The sequence below is a fragment of the Palaemon carinicauda genome, chromosome 27, assembly GCF_036898095.1.
Source record: "Palaemon carinicauda isolate YSFRI2023 chromosome 27, ASM3689809v2, whole genome shotgun sequence".
Classification (NCBI taxonomy): Eukaryota; Metazoa; Arthropoda; class Malacostraca; order Decapoda; family Palaemonidae; genus Palaemon; species Palaemon carinicauda.
The window spans coordinates 4,057,796-4,079,342 of NC_090751.1; the positions used below are offsets into that span (position 1 = coordinate 4,057,796).

At 35.0% G+C, this 21,547-nt stretch overlaps 1 protein-coding gene and 1 long non-coding RNA gene across 5 annotated transcripts in view; one reads left to right on the forward strand and one right to left on the reverse strand.

Moving 5' to 3' along the window:
• LOC137620511 (voltage-dependent calcium channel subunit alpha-2/delta-3-like) overlaps window positions 1-21,547 on the forward strand; it is a 263,284-nt gene that overhangs the window by 233,421 nt on the left and 8,316 nt on the right. The gene's annotated exons all lie outside the window — the stretch shown is intronic.
• The window catches only part of LOC137620513 (uncharacterized), a 55,770-nt gene continuing 43,024 nt past the window's right edge, over window positions 8,802-21,547 (reverse strand). The window contains exons 3-5 of one of the 2 annotated variants that reach the window (XR_011040071.1): window positions 21,077-21,174; window positions 10,358-10,615; window positions 8,802-9,686 (exon numbers count right to left, since the gene is read on the reverse strand). This is a non-coding gene — a long non-coding RNA (uncharacterized lncRNA). Of the gene's footprint in view, window positions 9,687-10,357; window positions 10,616-20,957; window positions 21,175-21,547 lie in introns of those variants that run through there. The other variant, XR_011040070.1, reaches the window with a different exon arrangement.

Sequence of the window (21,547 nt, forward strand, 5' to 3'; positions counted from 1 at the left end):
AATGACCACCTAGTGATAATTTCCTTTGCACTGAATACAAAATAATGAATTTTTATGAGAACATTACTTTTTCTTCATTGTTTGGCATGATTTTACAACTACAGTACACTTAGTTCCAACTAGCTCTTTTCTTAGTCAGATTTTGTACATACAGTATTTGTAACCATGTACATAGTTGCTGAGTAAAGGTAGATTATGTGACTAGAACTGAATATGAATTTTGTTCCAGGATAATTTTATATGTATTCTAGCTATCTTATTGCTGATTTCTAATTGATGATAATTCTAGATTAAGATTAGCATTTAGGCTATTTTTTTAGCTGAAGTAACTTAAGTCTGGATTTTGGGTATTTGAGCTATAGCCAAATTACAACTTGGCGATTGTATGTCAGTATATCTTATATCATATTGCAGTAGTAATACAGTAACTTGGATTAACCTTTGAGCTGCTATGGTCTAAGCTATCCAGTTACTAGGAATTTTTATTATTGTCATCTTTTTTGATAGGAAATAGTAACTCATTCTTTTCTCATGTTTATTTTCAATATACAATACAGTAATAAATTTTGGTAATCAAGGAAATACCAATCAACACCATTGAAGAAAAACATAGTAGGGAAATGTTTTTAAATTAGAATCAGCAGTGCCTTAATCTGCAAGACGCGTATAAGATTTTTACCTCTTAAGCTTTGTCAGAACTAACCAAAAACTAGAAAGTACCAGATCTAAAATTCCACGGGACACAATAGTTATAGAACAAAATTAAGCAAAAAATAAAATGGCCATTATCACCCATGATACAATATTTTAAAACTAGTGATTTGAATAACAGATAAGTCCTTTGTGGATCATCAAAACCAAATTATTTTAGAGCAACTCAATGTTTTGGGCAATATCTACTGTACCATACAGTATTCTTTTAAGGTCAAGGTCTTATTGCCAATTAAGATAACAAATATATGGTGGTTAAAGTGCCATGTGATTTACTAGGACTAGAACAAGTAAAATGCTAGATCACGTAATCCAATACAACATAAAATATCAAAGAAATACTGTCTCCCCTGCTCTAGGGCCAGTGTTTGAATGTGTAAAGCAAGGATTCAATGTGTATAAGGGAGACCCACAGATTCAGGCTCTGTCAAACCTGTCACAGCACTTCTAATATTGAAATAAGTCTGGTAACCGACAACCAATACTAGTATAGGAGACAACACTACCTGGCACTTGTTTATACCCAGCTGCATCTTCTAATTAGGTTTGGGTTCGGTAACTCCACAATCCTGAACGTAGTGAATTGAAAAGTGTCTCCAGTTAATTGGGTAAATTTACACTTTCAGGATATCCAGAGCTTTACAGGTTGTTCTTGGCATAGTGTTTATAAGACACTACCTGAAACAAAGTGTTTTGATATGCTTGGGTGGTACTTGGCCAGAATGTGGCACCCACGAGGTGAAATCGTTTATAAAAGGGGACACATCAATTAGGGCCTTCAGCAAGAGCACTATGACAGGCTTCTAGCTCCTTCTCGATTTTCTCTAAGAGATGTGCATCTGACTTATTAGTTTTTCTTCCCACTCAAACATATATGAGTTGGATGCTTGCTTTAAAGTACAAGAGTCTACTTTAGAATTAGTCCTTGGAAACCACACAACACTTTAACCCAAAAAGTGGTTGTGACCAAGGATAAACTATTTTCACAGCCTCCCAGGTAGTATTGTCTCCAGTACTGGGATTGGTTCACAGTAATTACATGTTATACGTTGCTAGAAGAATTCCAGTAAATATTAGAGGTGCTGTGACAGATTCCAAGAGTACTGAACCATGGGACTCCTTTATAAACAATGAGTGTGTGCTTTGCACATTGAAACGCTGGCCCTAAAGTAGAGCAGGGGAAACAATATTTCTTCAGTATTTTTGTCATACTGGATTCCCTCTTCTAGTCTTTTGCAGGAAATTTATCAGAGACCACACAGTACCTCCCCAAAAATAGATATTTCCTTCATCACCCCCCTCCCCCCTTTTAAAATATTGTAATGATGGATGGGAGATTATTATAAACAAATCAGATTTCTGCTTTTAAAAGGAAGTGCTATTGAACAAAAATTAGTTTTATCAAGGGCATTATTTATTTAAAGGTTATATGGAAAAATTTAAATTTCACTTATTTATTTTAAGCAGTGTTGAGCTTTCTGATGTTTTCAGTCAGAATTTTGCTGTTAAAATGAGTTTCTTTTTTAAATCTATGAGCTTCAGCTCTTATACATTCTTAATTACAGTAATGTTAAAATTTTAAGGAGATAATTCATTTAAAGAATTATCTTTAATGTATATATCTTTCAATAGTACCAATAATCAACTTATTTTAAAAGGAATAGGGTTATTGAACCAATCAGTTTGAGATGCCATTTATTCTTATTTCATGATAACCACTGCAGTTTTAAAATTATCAATAGAAGCACAATCCTTTGCTTGCCTTCTACATATAAAAGCTTTAAAATTTGAAATTATTAATCGGTCCACATTTTTCAATTAGTGTTTTTATGCCACTAATTTTAAATTTTCTATTCACATCTAGGTATACTGTAAAATAATTTTACTGTTCTTAGATTTATATATTTGATCGTATGGGAAGCTAGGAGAATTTAAAATACAAAAACATGGAATATTTATTTATGACTAATGGTGTATATATTGCTTGTATGTTGATATTGATAAATGTAAGCATTCATAACTTGAGTTTTATCTTGTAAAGGATGTTATGAGTTACTGTTTCTAAGACATTTTCATGATACATTGTCAGATAACTGTTGTCAAATAGGCCTTGCTTAGAGAATTCATTTATGATAGTTCATTAAAGGTTTCACATCATACATTCATATGTAGATGACATACATGTATACACATACATGCACATGGTTATGTACAGTCTTGTTATTATGTAAGTAAACAGACTGTATGACTGTATCTCTTTGATCTATCGACTGTATATCTTTGTATGTAGATTTATACTATATTTATATTATTTAGTATTTTTGTGTGTGGTTTCATGTATTAATCACACACAATTATATAAATGGTTATGTATATGTTTGCATACACTTATATATATACACTTGTGTACAATACACACACACACTCACAAATTAAAAAATTATTTGACATTAATTTCAATAGCTTTTATAATAGACATAAAAGTAGATACTGTATTATTCCTCATTTACAATAGAGTTCTGTATATAGTAAAGAACAATGATTAATCATCTAGCAATTCAATTATTTATTTGCTTAGAGTTTTTCATAGAATTTTTAAAATTTGCAATTTAGGATCTAGAAACATTTCAGGAATTATTTTGATTTAGACCACACATTGATCAAGCACACGAGTCTAAACATAGAGACTAACCGTGCAAACAATGACCTAACTCCCTTCTGTCCCCCCTCCTGCCTCCTTTCATAGGAATTCCCGGTAAAGCTGCGTTGAGACTTCCACTGGTCTCCTCTGCTCGCCCACCCTCATCCAACTAGCTACTCCCACTTGAGACTAGTTTTCCTTCTCTAGCAACCAGTTTATCTAAAAAGCTAGCCATCCTACTTCCAGCTAACTATTCCTACTTAATGCTAGCCAAGCCCACTTGGAAAGTCTTTTTACCCTCTGGCAACCAAATCTATTTCTATTAGCCTTCTGTTTCAACTAGACACTCCAGTACACAAGTAGTCTTTTATTCTGACGCAAGCCCCTTTTTTCAGCTACTGTATTTAGAATGAGAACTAAACATCTTCAATACTTCAGTTTGGCCATGTCTTCTGATAGCAGCCAGGCAATTTCTCATTTGTATTAATTAGATAACCAATTAATTGTTGTATCCTTTTCTTAAAAAAAAAAAAAATTGTATCACAGAGTATCCATTTATTAACTTTATTCTTTATGCAAATAATAATTTTTGGTTTGTGTATGTTTTATGTTTGTCATATTAGGTTGCATTCTTTTTCTTATTTACTGTATTTATATCAACAGTGAGAATTTTGCTTTCATTGTCAGGCTTATTTGGTATAGAATTTGATTTATTTGAATTGCATGAAGTGTTGGATAGCCAGGAAATACAACATTTTTCATAATAAAGGTTGGTCTACACATTTAGGACAATTATTATTGAAGAACCATTTATTTTGTAATGAATTTATATACAGTTTAGTACATTTTTAGTTCAATATATTCAATACTGTATAGAATATTTCTATACAGTATTATGAACAGTTTAATTTTCACAATTTTTTAAATGATTTAAATTTCTCTTTACTTAAAATTACATTAATATTTTTGTAAGTAAAAGTGGTGAAAATGGATCACAGTGCTATGTAGGGCTGTAAAAATTAAATTTCAATAATTCAGAAGAAAAATTTTATACTTTTATATCAAGATTGAATTCAAAATTTCAGATGAGCATAAAATGAGCCAACAAAGTTTTGTACAGGTTTTACATGGGGTTCTATTTACGCTATTGACAAAAGTATCTAGCTATAATTATAGAATGCTAAACATCAGGATGCAAGGATTATAAATAAAGACAAGCTGGGAAAATTAGAATTCTAATGTAATGAAAACTTTTTCAACAAAATTAGTATTTACAGGCATATCCATCTCATAAATGCTCACACTCTTGGTCGGTGAATTTTCCACACATTTATTATTAGCATGGTAATTGTACTACCTGGAGCCTCATATACCTAGCTTTTTTTCATTGCAATCCAATTGCTCTCAAATATTACTAATGTTGATGCATTGGGAACAACTGGAGAGCAGCCTCGGGAGTTCTTTGTGACAAAAGAATACCACTGAGGTTAAAAGGAAAATTTCCTAGGACAGTGGTGAGAACAGCAATACTGTATGGAACAGAAACAGCAAGCATGAGGAAGACAGAGAAGAAGATGGATGTGGCAGAAATGAGAATACTTAGGTGGATGTCTGGGGTGACAAGAGAGGATCGGATAAGAAATGACTACATAAGGGGGTCGACAAAGGTGGTGGAAATATCAAAGAAAGTGCAGGAAGGGAGGATGAGATGGTATGGACACCTGATGAGGAGAGATGAGGACCACGTTGGGAGACATTCTATGGAGATGGAGGTTCAGGGAAGAAGAAGAGGGAGACCAAGAAAGAGATGGAAGGACTGTGTGAGAGGAGACTTAAAGGAGAAGGGGATTGTTGAGGCAGAAGCGCAGAATAGAAAAAGAAGGAAACGGCTCATCCGCAACGGCGACCCCATATAAAAATGGGAACCAGCTGGGAAGATGCATTGGGACTTGGTACTCATATAATAACTGGAGAAGGTCCTAATGGGGATTTGGAAGTAGGAGCTCTTCAAATTCAAGGCGACCATTAAGTCATGAGACCTGATTGCTTGTGTGACCGTGGCTGCAGTCTTCTTCCTGGACAGTGTCCGCAAGGTGAACTTGTTCACAGCTGAGAGGTCCACGACCGGTCTCCAGCATTCAGACATCTTGGTTACAAGAAAGTCGACTGAAGAAGCTTGAGGAGATATCGTCGACCTCCTAAGGAGCGACATTCTCCAACATGGCTTGATCTTCTGCTTGCAGGGCAAGATGTTTTGCTAAACCCTGAAAAAAGGATGATGTTGCTGGAATCAGAGGAGAGAAAGAGTTGATACAGGGGGGGGCGACAACCAGATCGAAAGACTTCCACATTCCATCTCTGCACTATGTTACCACTACCTCCTCCTCCAAGTTGGCCTGAAGATATCCTACCTTCCCCCCTTAGTGGCCAGGTGGAGGATTTCCCTACCTGAAAAAATACTTTTTTCTCTGCTTTTCTGGTGGGAGGAGAAAGACTGTGTTGCAAAGTTCTTGAGGATGGATGGTTGAGCAGCTGCTTTCACTTTGACCTGATGTGGAAGTTCTTGAGATCTCCTTCCTCCATTTTGATGTCGCCAAGTTCCTCTAAACGGTTGATCCATTTGGGGAATCTCCAAATCACGACACTTGTACCCAAATGAATCCCGTCAGTTCAATGTCCTTAATGGTCAGTTAGGTCCTCTCTCTCAGCTAGGTAGCTGACTGTACCCAACCAGTGGTTGATCCAAGAGCCCACTTGCATGGTAACGTGATCGATCCAAGAGCTCCTTGAATGTTAATGTGATGAAACCAAGAGGCTGCTTGCACGGTAACGATGACCATAACTTCCATACGAGACAAAGTCTGCTGTTGAGAAGAAACTGGAACCGCTGAAAGACATTCTGCAGAGAGACCCAGTGTCAAGATTGAAACTGCGAGGTTTGGTGAAAGAAGGGAAGAGAGAGCCTCCGGCGTTAGATAGTATTTTCTCTGCCTCGTAAAGGCAGCAGGAATCAAATGGGAGGATCCCCCCGCCTTCAGAGAGTCCTTATTTCTGGAGCCATGAGATTCTCCCTCATCTAAGGTTTCCATGGCAAAGACTGACCAAGGGAGCTCAAGTCTGAGTCTTGCGCTACTAGGGCCATGACAGAGAAGGCTGATGGCTGCCTTCCTGTCCTTCAGTGAGACACAAGGCTTCTCCTGGGCTGTTGACCTTTCTGATACAGCGCAGAACCTTGAGGACTGTCAAATCTCCATGACACTATTCTGCATCTGGTAGACAATGAAGAAATGTGCATAAGAAGTATGCATCTGGCAGACTTGCAATTGATATAGTGCTTCTGTATAAAGAGCAATGTTTGGGAGGAAGCCTGTCTAGCCAATAGGCTTGCAGTGAAGACGCTCCTGTTGTAATGTGCCTGCGACACACATCTGGAAGACGTGCCCATAAAGCATGAGTGTCTGTTATGCATGGCTCTGGTGGAGCTGCATGCAGAGAATGATCTGAGATCTACAGACTTCTCTAAAGGATATGCACGCCTTGGTAGACATGCCAGAAGATGAAGATCAGTCTGGGCCTGAGCGCTGTAAGGATCACATCTTGGGACGCGTCTATGAAAGAGATGCCAACATTAACAACGTGTCTGGAACATATGCTAGAAGAGTAGGCAAACCTAAAGCACAGCACCTGGGAGGAGCTTGTCATGCGAGGCTTGTCGGAGAAGTGCTTTTAGTATAAGAGAAGACACCTGTAGAAATGAATCCTCTGCAGGCAAAACTCCTGGATGAGGCATTGGAGAGAAGCGCCTAGAAGAGTGCGCTGGCGAGTTGTCTCCTGAAAGTCTGGAGAAGAGCAGACTGCCTTCTAGAGCACCTCCAAAGAGGTTGAATGGCCAAGGTTGAGAAATTACTTAGTGAGTGTGCTCTGAAGGACAACTCCTTTGATAGTGGTGAGGGTCAGGACGGAACCTGGCGGAGCATTTCCCTCCAAAGTCACCGAATGTGGACTGATGACTCCACTGGATGCTTTAAAGAGGTGGCTGCAGGAAGGACTAGTAGTTTCAAGAAAAACTGAAGCAGAAACTGAAATGCGCTTCTCTCGGGAAGGGCGTTTGAGAGAGAAGTCTCTCCCTCCAAAGCCTCAGAAGGTAGACTCTGAGACTACACAGCTTCCACGGATGTAGGTCCATGACAATGTGGTGAAGCAGCAACCAAAGGGTGCCTTGGAGAAGACACTGTTTAAAGCCTCCAAACGAAGACTGGAGAAGACACTCTGTTCAAAGTCTCCAAACGAAGACTAAACAGTACACAACTACCGCTTAGACACTGGAGGCATCTGTGGGAAGGTCAAGAAGTTTCATATTTTAAAACTCTCATCTAATATCCCTCTCCAAAAAGGAAAGATCTGGTAATGTTGAAGCCTTGGAGTATGCTCCTAAGAGCTAATGCACTAAAGGTGACCTCCAGAAGGGCAAAGTCCTAATTTCAAAGCTTTTATGCACCTGCAGCAGTTGCTAGCAGCTCCTTGCAAGGGGATAATCCTCTGGAGGGGAGACCTGACTCTCCTGAAGGACCCAGGACATGGTGAGAGAGAGAGAAAGATAAGGCCCCAAGAGTTACAGCTTCATCTGGAAAGGGCTACTCCTGTCGGGGGTTCTTCACGAGAACAACTGCCTTGAAGTCCTTGGAGGCTCCACACTAAAACTGAAAGAAAGACTCCCTTAAGGCACTGAAAACAGCTTCTCCAAAGACAACAAACCAACTTGATAATGATCTTAAAGCGCAGTCCCCCTGATTGCCAAGCAGACAAAACCAAAAGGCTACAAACACTTTCCACTAGGAACCCTTGGATGCAATCTAAGTCTGCAAGAACCTAGGAGAAGAAACACTTCTTACACTTGAGAAGGTGCTGAACATTTGCCGAAAGTCCTTCGAAATACGCAATACATGAATACACAGGAAAAGAAAGAAGACAAAATTAAATACGCCAAAACTCCATGGCTGAAACCTAGGTGGTTTATCAGTGAGCTGGTGAGGGAACAGTTCCCTCCCCACTACCGGCAGATACTTACTGCCCTGTTCCAGCTTTGCAATTCTCTTAAGTAAAGGACAATGTTTTGTATTAGTGTAGGAACAAAAGAGGCTGAAAAATGTTCATAATGCAAACTTAAGTATAATTATTATCAAGAACATGTTCGTAATACAAGGTTAAGTGCAATAATCATAGGTAGCAGATCATAGTCTTTTTAATTAAAAATGCTAAAGTAGTTGAAATACACGTCAGCAGCACAAATGATCCATTTCTTATTGTACTTTCTTGTTGATATAATAAGGTTGCTTACCATATGATTAGTATTAACATTTCATACAAACCTCAATGAAATTAAGATGCTGATCAGGCAACCACTATCATCATGCCACACAGTTGAGAACCAGCCTTTGCACAAGAGAACCAGCCTTTGCACAAGAAATGAAGTTTCTGAGGTGTATTACTGTGCTAATGATAGTAAAAGTTATATCAATATGTTATCATGAAGTAGATACTGTACACAAATTACCGGAAGCATAATAAATGAACCATACGTTGGCATACCTTCATAATATAACCTATCAAATTAATTAGCACATACCATTACAGTATACTTAGTCTACCCTGTAATTTTTTATTAGTGCTAGTAAGTAGAGAGGCTGCATAATACATGTACAAATAAAATTACAAAAATAAGAAAATAAACTTGTCTTCCATTACAGTTAATTATATAAAATAAAAAAGTATTAAGGGCAAAGTAATTTGAAGAACCTACTTTTTAACCACTAAATACTAATTACTTTCGTTTGAAAACAAAGTGAAAATATATACAAACATCACTTGAAAAGTGTGAAACGCTATGAATAAATAAATAAATAAAAAATATGTTCTAAGAAATAAATGCTTAATTATTCTCAATCCACAACTGCTAAACATGAGGTTGTCAAGCTATGAGACAGGAAAGCAAAGGTCAAATACAGTACCTCCAAAGGTCCAATCATCGCACTTACCACTTGTTAAAGTTGATATAAATAAATAAAAAAATTTTAAGAGAAAATGTTGCTGTAATAAAATCAGCAATGAATACTTGCAATTATACAGTGAAAAGATCAGTCTGAGAAAATTCTACACAGCTGTTAAGTGCTCTGCAGGCACATAAAAATTACTCACTGAAGGCTTCACTGTCGTTAGATCTTCCACGTCATATTCAAGTTGAGATTTGCAAATTTAGAAGAAACTTCCACATTTTGCCCAGAACTATGGAGGGGGGGACAAAGGATTGAAGAGCTAATCCATTGCCATGTAACTCCTAAAAAAACAAAATTAAAGAATCTACAATCAAAAACTATTTTTTTTTAAAACCCAGATAAATTGGAATTATTCCATTGGTTGTTTTTCTTCGTTTAAAAAAAAAGCTTGGAACCTAAAATGTTAATAAAGAAGAGACAAGTTTCATTTTCTAATATACAAATTGTATGATAATAAGGGTAAAGTTATGGTCTTTGGTCCCTAATGTCACAAAATTTATCCTTTACAAGCATTTCATTTAGAAATGATTGCAAGGTCAAAAGTTGACAGATGAGCAAAAAACCAGTGGTTCTGTGTAAACTCTGGATGAATGCAAGCCCAACTCTTCAAGGCTAGGGAGAGGGGTCAAGGGTTGAATCTTTGGCAGAAGTTTTTATGGGAAAGGAAGTAATGTAGAGTTAATTTGTAGTTGACAAGAGCAAAACCTGGGGAACACCACTAAAAGTTAGGAATGTGAATTATCAACAAAATACTTTATAACTGAATAATTTGTAATTTCAAAAGTACTATACTTATCAATTGCTTTCATTTAAATGATTTCACTTATCAAAAGACAGATTACATTACAGGGATTAAGTTAACATTCAATTCTTATGATAAAAATAAGAGCTAAATGCAGCCAAAATAACCTCATATCTCCTCTAATAAAAAATAATAGATTTTTGTTCTTACCTTTCGATAATAACAATAATCTCTTTACCAAGAGATTAAGCTCAGCATACGTAAGATGGAAGTTTTGCCAATAGATATACTCTGGATGGATATACACTTTAGAGACATCAAAAGGAAGGCCATAACATGGTTTGAAGTCATGAGAAAGATGACTATACAGTTTATCAACAAGATGATAACTCCCTTCCTTTTAGTTTTAAAGGAAGATGACCCAAGATCAGCACTACGATTAAACTGTCTCATTGCCATACTGATGATCTGAAAGAAAAATTAATGCTATTAAATTTGAAAAAGAATTTGTTTGTCAGAAATTCTAAATATAAAGAGGCTAAATGCAAAGCTAGATGAGCTGGCAATGTTAGATAAAAATATAAAGCTAGAATTTTTTTCAAACAGCCATATGTTTGAGAGAAGCTTTAAAGTTTCAATACTGTACCAATTAAAGTTTCAAATACATTGTAGTAATCAAGTTTGAGGCTAAAAAAAATCATTTATAGAAGCAACATTTTATGAGTTTGCACTGTCAGTGGATGTCTCTAAAAGTTAGGGTAGGTTTAGGAATTTAAAAACATAATTCCAAGGGAATCTTTAATTTCCTGAAGGAATCATTCAGGAATAAAATATGGACCAGCTGCCCTCTTGGTCTTAATGAAATTTCTGATCACTAGACACCATCAGAGTAATTAAAATTGCTGTACATTTATCCAGCCTTGATTTGACAATCATTTAGCCTTTATTTTTTGTCACATCAGTCAATCCATGTTCCTTGTATATTTATACTTATCCTCATTATTATAACCTAAGCTACAAACCTAGTTGGAAAAGCAGGATGCTATAAGCCCAAGGGCTCCAACAGGGAAAAATAGCCCAGTGAGGAAAGGAGACAAGGAAATAAATGAACTACAAAGAAAGTAACAAACAATCAAAATATGCTAAGAACAGTAACATTAAATTACTTCTTTCAAATATAAACTATAAAAAGAAAAAAAAAAACATGAGGAAAATAAACAAGTGTGTGCCTGAGTGTATCCTCAAGCAAGAGAACTGTAACCTAAAACAGTGGAAAACCATGGTACAGAAGCTATGAGACTACCTGCGACTAGAGAACAATGGATTGATTTGGCAGTGTCCTTCTCCTAGAACAACTGCTTACCATTGCTAAGAATCTCTTTTTAACCTTACCAAGAGGAAAGTAGCCACTGAACAATTACAATGCAATACTGTAGTTTATCCCTTGAGCGAAAAAGAATTATTTGGTAATCTCAGTGTTGCCAGGTGTACGAGGACAGAAGAGAATGCGGAAAGAATAGGCCAGACTATTTTATATACAGTATGTTTAGGCAAAGGAAAAATGAGCCGAAACCAGAAAGAGGGATCCAATGTAGTACCGTCTGGCTAGTCAAAAGACCCAATAATTCTTTGGCGGTAGTATCTCAATGGGTGGCTAGTGCCCTGGCCAACCTACTACCATATACATACTCTGTTTTGCTACCCTGTAAGTAAAAGGATCTGCGAGACCAAATATTATTACCTGAACCAAATCTCATTTTATAGGAACAGAACTCTCTTCTTTTTTTATATGTCACCTTGCTTGCTTGGCAAATATCTCAAAAAAGTAAGTTTGGTATAGAGCAGCAAAGGTTTCATTAAATTCAGTTCAATAATATTTTAATTGATATAGCTCGACATTAACTGTATTTTATATGGCTTTGTGAAGTTGGATATAGTATTTTGTAGAAATTGTTCTAAGGTACAAGTATTTTTTTATTGTTAGGATATGCTGTTTCCATTTTAGACCAATAGTGTAAGCCATTTTTTTTTCAGGGCTTTTGATTATATATGTCGTAACCAAAATTAAGCATCAAATAAATATTCATGAACCAACCAAATTCTATATTAATAAGAATAAAAATTCTTTCAGCTTACAACATTTGCCATCTGTTATATTTATATCATGATTTTTATGAAGAAAATTATCAAGTGTATCAAGACTTTCTAAGTAATTTATTTTCTACAATTTGTTCTCAACATTACTTTTGCTAGTGTTTGTAGGGTACATAGTGTAAGAAGATAATTTTATTCAACTAACATTACACTTGCCAATATTAAGTGTTGAAAACATTTTGTCATTCATTTTCACCACTGAATTAACATGGAGTACATTCTGTCTAGAATAATTTTTGTTTTTTGATGATTATTTTTTTTTGCAGAATACTTACTGAGGAACCAGAATCTGTGTCATTATACAAACTAACTGTGCACAGTACACAAAGTGATTGGTTTCTACATACAGTTCTTTATATTTTTTACATATATTTTTAATTACCCTTAAAATTCAATAACAGAAGTGATAGTGGAGTACAGTAGGGATTTCTTTATTTTCCTGTACAATCATAGACAACCTCAAAAAAATGATTTTCTTTTTAAAGATTAATTTATCTTTTTGCATATATTTTAGTATCACAGTACTATATTCTTAGATATATTACAGTACTATATTCATATTTTTACAAAGATTGTTCAATTCTATACAAGCTATTATTTTTTTTTCTTTTTTGTTATTTTCTTTTAAGAAATAAACATTTCTTGCTTTACAGTTAAATGTACCTTTCATTTTGCCCTTGAAATTATTTTTTTTAATGTTGTCCACATTTTGTTTTACCCTATAATTTCATATTACCCTATAATTTCATAGTCAAAAGATCAAAACCACATTACCAAGATTTCATTGTTGTTTACCCTTGGGCCTGCTGGAAGCATTTTCAATTTAGTCATGAACTTAAATTTTCCAAGAAATTATAAAATTTCTACAAAGTACCTTATTGTTATACAATCATTTATGCAAAATAATCTCAATAGTAATAATATACGAATACTCACATATAGCAACTTTCCAATAACTATTACTTTGTTACATTGCTATAAGTTTACACCTTGATCAAACTGCATGCAAGATTATATGGACTGAAGTCATTTATTGATGATGGCTTCTTTTAGCTTGATGGTTTTAGTTAAAAAACAAAGAAAAATAACTATTAATTCCTGCCAAATTTTGACAGACTTGATGTTTCAGTGTGACAGCCAATTTCATAGCACTGACATGTTAGCTAAAACAGTTGGGTACTGTGGTTTCTGCTAGAAACAACAAACATCAGTAGTGTTATTGGAATTATTATTAGTCAAGAGTATTTTGTTTGCTTTATGATAAATTTGTTCTTTTTCAACGTTAAAATTACCTAAATGTTTGCGAAATTTAGTCTGTTTGGTAAAATTAATTATTTCTATATATAAAAACCTAGACCTCCATTTCATTCTACTAAACAAGAAAATTTGACACATTATCAAACTCTTTTTATCTCAGAAAATTTCAATATAATTGAAAATGTAGTCCAACTAGGTTTTAAGTATGATTGTACATTATAACTATTTAACGTATTTCTTATGGAAATATCTTTCTTTACCAGTATCTTTATCCCTTTAGCTGCTTTTTGTAGGTTTTTCTTAAAATATATCTGATAATACAGTAGCTAACATGGCCCTCCCCATCCCTTTCAGTCTGCATCAAGTCCTATCAGGTTTACTTTTCTCATTTAGGCCACCATCTTTTCGGCTAGCTATCCCTTTTCATTCTTCTCATCCTTAAATTTATAGCAAGCTCCCTCTACCCTAGCTACCCCTTTCGTGGTAGCTATGTATTTAATTTCTTTCTTTCTTTCTTTCTTTGTGCTCGCTCCACCCCTTAGTCTACCCAATAGAGCTCAGTGGATGCTAGACGGGTGTTGTTTTATTTATAGTTTTTATACAACGTATTAATGCATTGCCTCTGGGAATTTGAGACATTATAATATCCAATTTTTATTTTTGTGGGTAGATGATGATGATAAAAGATTAGTTAATCAGCTTGTGTAGGAGTCCATCCCATTGCCTAACTGAAGGCTTTCATGAGGAAATCCTTTCCCCCTTTATAAAGATATTTTATATTTTTCAGGCTTTTTTCATTCTGTGAATCCATCCAAGCATGACATAGGGTTCACAGTGGTAATAGAAACATTTTACATAGACTATTAAAGATAGTGTTTGAAATAATTAAATACATTGTGTAAATGAAATATATCAAAGATTGATGTTCTTAGTGTAACAGCAAATTTTGTGCCCCTTTTTTCTACAGTTGGAGAAGCATGTGTAAAATTTATATAGCCTCTTTCATATCCAGGCATATGCAGTATCAGGTCATTTTTATGATTGCATTTTACTGAGCCAGTTGTAGTCTTGAATTATATTCAACTGCTTTATCTATATAAAAAAAAAAGTATCAAAGATTAACATCTTGTCATTACAATAAAAAATGTAATCCATAGGAAGTATACCTTAACAATAGACCTCTGACTCAGTAAAGTGTTCATAGAATTAGACTTTGACTTTAAGGCATGAAAGTGAATTATATCATCAATGTGCCCTAAATAAATACCAGTAAAACGTGGCTAGATACCCACCACAGGTTCCCATGCCTATTGTAGTAGGATACTATGTACAGGCTGTATCTACTTGAAATCGTAACTGAAGCTTACTTTAAACACAAATAGGAAATCACAGAAACTTTAGTAAAACTGATTGAAATGTGCAATACTATTAATCATTTACTTAGAAAAGCAACATTGTTAGTTAGAAACTTATTTTATCAAGAGGTTATTCAAACGAGAACAAATCAGAGTAAAACTAAACTACTTGTCATGAGATTGTCTTTCAAATTATTCAATAAAATTAATTTAAAAAAAAAAATAGCAAATATATAGTATTACAGCTTGATTGAAGTTATTAGATAAATTTGAAAAATTCTTCAACCTTTGAATGCTCTATGTATTCATTCTAACATATGATAATTCTCTGCCGATATGTTCACACAGTCGCTTACCGAGGGAATTTTAAAAAATTCACAAATACCTTACTGTACAAATTGATAGTTAACATACTGTATGTTTAGTTTTAAACATGAATAAAAACTTATTGCATTTACTTTGAAGGGAAGGCAATTAAAATTAAAGAAATTTAAAAATACCTCAGATTTATGAAATTGGGCCACAAAGCCTAGAAATGGGAGCCAGAGGTCATTCAACATGGAAAAACTATATTTTCTGGCTCAGGCCATTTTATGGATAAAATTTAGTTAGATTTGTCACCTAAATGCTTTGAGAGGTCACCAAATGCCATACAAAAGAGTCCGATGGAACTAATAACTATCAGCTGAAGAAAATTTCCTTGGAAGAGAATTTACCAATTAGCTTTACAAATCTTTTTGGACATTATGATAGCATACACCTATAAACTATTCACTTGTTGCCAAATGGTTTCCTCAACGCCATTTTATACATTCATAACTAATATTTCTGTATGATAATTCCCCGATGTTCATTATGCTTCTCTCAAAGCCTGGTTTTATAGTGACATTTATTCTAAAACTAAAAGTAACAGTTTTCTTTCCTTTAATTGGCTTAGGCCTCTAAGTAGAGTATTGAGACAATCTGGCAGTTGAAAGAAAAAACCTTGGCCCAGGTATGCTACAGATTCTTTGTCTTAACAGGTCACTGATTGCCTTCATGTTCAGTGGTTTTCTTTTTTTACCCCCTCCCAAGTGTACAGTAGTGTGTGATTTAAGGATGTCATCATCTGGATATTTTGGCAATTTCTTTGAAAGTTGTTCAAGGGAGTAATTGCTGAGTGATCATGGTCCTTGTTCTCTTTGTGTCTCAAGGCAGGGGCAACAAAATGATTTGGATAATTGTTGTGAGGAGTGGGATTCACTTTGTTCCTTTTATGAAGAGGTATGTTCAAATAGTACTTGACCATTACGAGTTCCAAACATGAAAGGAAATTAAAGTTAGTTCAGGGAAAATCCAGAGCAAACTAGGCTAAGTGATTACAGTAGGGATGATGATGGTAATGCCTCTAGCTATTAATGAGCTTTAGGAGTTTAATAACAATGAGTTTCATAGTTCTTTACCTCCTTTGCTTTGTTTGTTTAATCTAAGACGACTAGCGACGACTAGCGAGTTCCCGCAGAGGCAGTGATTCTAGCTTAACCTGCCCGTTTCAAACCCCAAGCTAACTGCCCATGTTTTGCCACACGGTCTACTCTTTACGACCACCAGACTTAGAGATAAAAGACCGAGCTGGTAGCCTGGCTCCTAACATCCATTCGCTTGCTAAACTAGGCCCTTATAATTAACCACTTCATACCTATATTAATGACGTAAAATATTGTATAGTTCTTGTAGAACTGGAAAGGTCAATATTAGGTCAATCTTTTTAAGCTTTAGCAAGAGGTGAATGATTCCATCATGTTTCAAATGGCAGTGAGCATGGGTCTAATGTAATCTTGGTCATGAAAGCGGAGTTGATATAGGTGCTAGTACTTCAACTGTCGAAACAAGTCCCTTACTTAGTGCAGTGTAGGTCCCTTTTTAGTGGATTCACCAGACCTTAAGACAAAAGTTAGGATAACATGGAGGAGGAGCTTGGCTCTGATGAGGTATCTCCTTTCAATTGTTAAGAAAACTTTTTTTCTTTAAGGTATCCAGATAAATTCCTTCCGAGAATCAGATGACGCACTTTGGCATTATCTGTTCATGTAACCATAAGTGCTATAAAAAATCATTTATGTAGCTTTCTAATGCAGTAGTAGGCCATCAGGATATACTCCAACAGGCGCTCAAGCCAAAAATATCAACAGTACTCATCAAACAATGGTCTTTTCCAAGAGATCCCCGCAAGAGAAAGTCTTTCCCCCTTTATGAGGCTCTGGAATCTCTGATAATGGGTAAGTTTGTGGCTGTATTTTCAGACAAAACTACAGCACTGGCCTTTGTTAGGAAACAGGGGAACCAAGCTGGAATCCCTATTCTGCATAGTGAAAGTTCTACTAAGTTGGACAGATTTTTAGGGGAATAATCCTTCTAACCTAGTTTATTCCAGGGAAATTAAACATCTTAGCAATTCACTTGAGCAGAAAAAAATAGGATTCTTCCACAAGATTTGTCTCTTCATCCCTTAGTGTATCTCAAGATTTGGAAGTGGTGGGGACGATAAAAAATGTAGACATATTTACATCACTTAACAAGAAGACAGGTGTTTTGTTCAACAATTCTAGATCTTTCAGCATGGAAGACCAAATGTAGAAGTATTAACATCACTCAACAAGTAAACAGAGGTTTTTGTTCACCAGTTCTAGATCTTTAACATGGAAGCGAGTGCCCTGTTACAGGACTGGTTGAATCTGGATCTGTATGCGTTGCCTTCAATGATTCAAGCTGTATTAACTTAGTTGAGTCTCTGCGAAAAATATAACAAGGGGCTCCCTTTTGGCCGCAAAAAATGTAGTTTACAGATCTGTGGTCTCTTCTCAAAATTTCCAAGGCAGTTGCCATACAAGACCAATCTCCTCAGACAACCGGTTTCGAGGTTGGTACACCTAATCCCATACATTCTACATCTAGACACATAGGGACTGTCTACCATATTCTCAGAGATAAAGGGCTTTCAAAGTCCACTAGATTGTCAATCTTAGCTTCAAAGAGGCAGTCAACTTATAACTTTTTATCAATGGCAATGAAATTTCTATTTTGATAGCTGCAAATCAAGGAATATTTCAGTGAATAGAACTAGTTTGTATAATATTGTAAATCTTACATTTCCTTTTCTATCTATAAAGAAATGGCATTTTCAGCGATCACATGCTACAGGATGATTTTCTCTCTTTTACCTACATTCTAATAGAAGAATGATTTTAAGATGCAGGGTTTGCCTCAATTTTTTCATAGAACCTCTTTGGGAAAGAAAGTTGGGGATACATTTGAGAAAAGATTCCTTTGCCATGTGAGAGATAAGGGATATTTGGACAAGACTACTAGACATATTAGGAGAAAGGATTCCAATTTGTTTTGAGGTTTTACAACTTTGAATCGTCAGCTTTCTAAAAATGGTGTCTTAGTCACAGAGGTACACAGAAAATTTTATCCAATCGGATAAAAGATGAAAGTTAGGGTTCATGATATTACAAGTGCAGCTAAATCTCCTAATTTCTGTAGGAGACTTTGTTTGGCAAGTCTTTTGCCTGCATTAGTTTAAAGAAACATGGCTTTTCAAATCAAGAGTACGGGCCTTTAATTGATATAATAGCTGTTGGGGGATATAGTATTATTGAGATGTTTCTTTTAATTGTGTATTATTTAATTAAGTTATGGTATTAGTTTTTCTAATGAAAGTAGATGGTGTTTGGTTATTTATAGAAGTGTATAGCTTCATGGTGGGGCTTTATTTGGAACCATATTCTGGAGGCTCAAATTATAACGAACAATTGTTACTGTGGTACTAGGCCTACAGGAGATTATCAAGTGCTAGATAAGTATATAGCTTTAGAACATGTTTCTTATCCGTTTCCTTTGCTGTCCCATCTCCATTGGTGTGGGATTTAGCATTATGAACATAAGGGAGAGTTTCACGGAAATTATTGGAATATCAATATTTCTATACCTACCTTATGTTCATATACATGCACCTCCCCCTTCCTCTTGGTCTAAGTAGTATTGCTAAGAGGATAGGGATTTAGTTTTGACTTAGAGACTGAAAGACAAAGGATCAACTTGTGTACCCAAGCCGAGATTATTACTATTAACCACCAGATTGTCTCAATACTGTGCTATGGGTTTAAGCTTATTGTAAGAAAAGAAAAAGGGAAAATTTTTAGTTTTAGGGTAAATGTCTGTATCAAACCAGGCTTTGAGAGAAAATTATGAACATCAGGCAGGTATAAAAAAAAAAAAAAAAAAAAAACTAAATGATTAAAATGCTGTTATCCCCCACTTTTCCAGATTTTTAATATAGTTTATTCATTATCACTTCTATTATTTGCTGGGCACTTTTATGATGACTGGTGAATTTAAACTAGACTTTGCTTTCAGACTGGCTCTGGTCATAAAGCCATATATAGCCAAATTTTCCATGGTTACAGCACCAGTTAATAGTTGGGGAAAAGGTGCTGGTAGCAAGATGTGCAACTTTAGTGTTGTGCAAATAATTGTGTTCCAAGTTTTGTGGCCTCTCCCACTTCAGAGAGTTCAGGATTTTATCCTGATGGGAGGTGGAAATTCATTTCCATTGCTCACATTGCATTTTGATTTCTATCATATTCATGCAGAAATGGTAATTTGAATGAAATGTTATCACTTAAAGACATTGGTGTGTTATGAAGTTGATAAAAACTCACTGGCAGCAATGTGTGCAACCTGTACATGTAATTCCTCAGCCCTTTTATGGCTTCTGTTAGATTAGTTGGTAGTAGACTTGCTTTTGATCAATCCTGAAGTTAAGTAAAAGCTTACTTATTCAAATAAATCCCAACAGAACAGTCACGTCTTCTTTAATGGCAGTTAGATTTCTATCAAACAAAGTAAGCGCAGTCTCTTACCAGCTCAATTATTCTCATGATTGGAACCTTGACTGAACTTTTCTATCATCTTCGTAACAAGCAAAACAGCAGTATAAAGGCTTGTCACTCGGTATTATAAGTTCTGAATTAAATATCAAAAAGCCAATAGGAGTATCTTCCTGATAAGTTTCAGTTCTCTTATATCACAAATAGGATGGTCAAAACCATCTTGAAGAAAGAACCTCATTAAATTAGTTAGAAATTTGATGAGGGACCCCCTTTCCTTCTTAGAATATCAAAGACGTGATAGTAATGCTTAACTCAGGAATTAATCACCTCAAGATAGAAATAAAGATATATCAACAAAAATATTCAGAGTAGTATATATACAAGCAAAAAAAAAAAAAAACCAAAAGATGGAAAAATTAAGGTACCCTTCTCTTCCCAGTAGCGCAGTAAAATAACCCCTTAAATAATTTGGACTATGATCACATCAGAAATACTACCATTAATATTCCATAGCTTTACTGTAATAATCTCAACTTTAAGTACTAAACAATGTGACATTCCAACAGACTGTGAATGCAAATGGCACTTGCTAGTCCTTGAGATGCAGGGAAGACATCATAGTTTTATGATAAAATGTGCTTAGTAATATGGTCAACAAAAACCCTCTAAACCATTATTAATACTGTAAAAGCTTTTGGAAAACTATAACTGAGTATAGTTTAACCTTATCCAACATCCAAACAGCCCTGTATTTCAATAACAGTAAAGCAAATTATCTGAATAACACGTTAATATAAACAATATTTTTCAAGTTCTGTTGTAAAAAAAAAAAAAAAAAAAAAACTTGGGCATTACACAAACTATACACTAAAAAATTTATGGAAAGTTAATCGGCACAATAGCATGGTAAAAGATTACCTAATCAATGCTCTTTGAATTTTTTGGAATTTAGGGTTAAAACTTGCTGATCAATTCCACATCTCTTGTTATGGTTAGCAGGAACTTCATTCCGTAAGGGGGTTATGAATAAGTGCAGTGTCACCAGTACTCTCCTTTTCCGGTCCATTTTACTTTCAGGTTCCTTTAAGAGTGCTATTACCTATTATTAAACAATAAATCAATGCAAGTTTAAAATCATAAGTGCTTACTCAAGTATGCTCAAACACCTACCTTAAAAAGACAGTACAGTACTTGTCTTGTCTAGGTGTTGATTGGCTAATGGAGAGTGATCTTAGCTCTGAAATACTTGTAGATATCCTCTCTAAAGGAGTTCTTCAAAATTACTATACCTTATGTCAGCCTCCTTTGACCTCAAGAAGAGAGTTATGTTTCCATGCTGTTTACTCTTTGGGGCTCTCAGCTCTTGCATCAAAGAAAAAGGGGTTTCCTGAAATAGAAAATTTTTTTGCTTAGTTACCCTTTTTTACACTAATCCTATAGATTTTAAACATATTTGTATTCCCTGAAGATATAACTACGGTATGTAAGTAAGTTCCAACATTTTAATTGATGCAATGTACAGCAATACAATAATATGCAAACTACTTGTCGTTACAATGTACTATAGCAATACGAAACTATTCGCTCACATTTAATAATATTTCAGTGTTGCTCATATGACTAATTCTAATTTTTAAGTATGCACATTGTGATCAAAAGTTATGGATTTACCTTTTCATGTAGATCAGCTAAACAAAGTTGGGGATACAGTATATGCTTATACATTAAGATTGGAAAACACAATTCCTCATTGGATATTG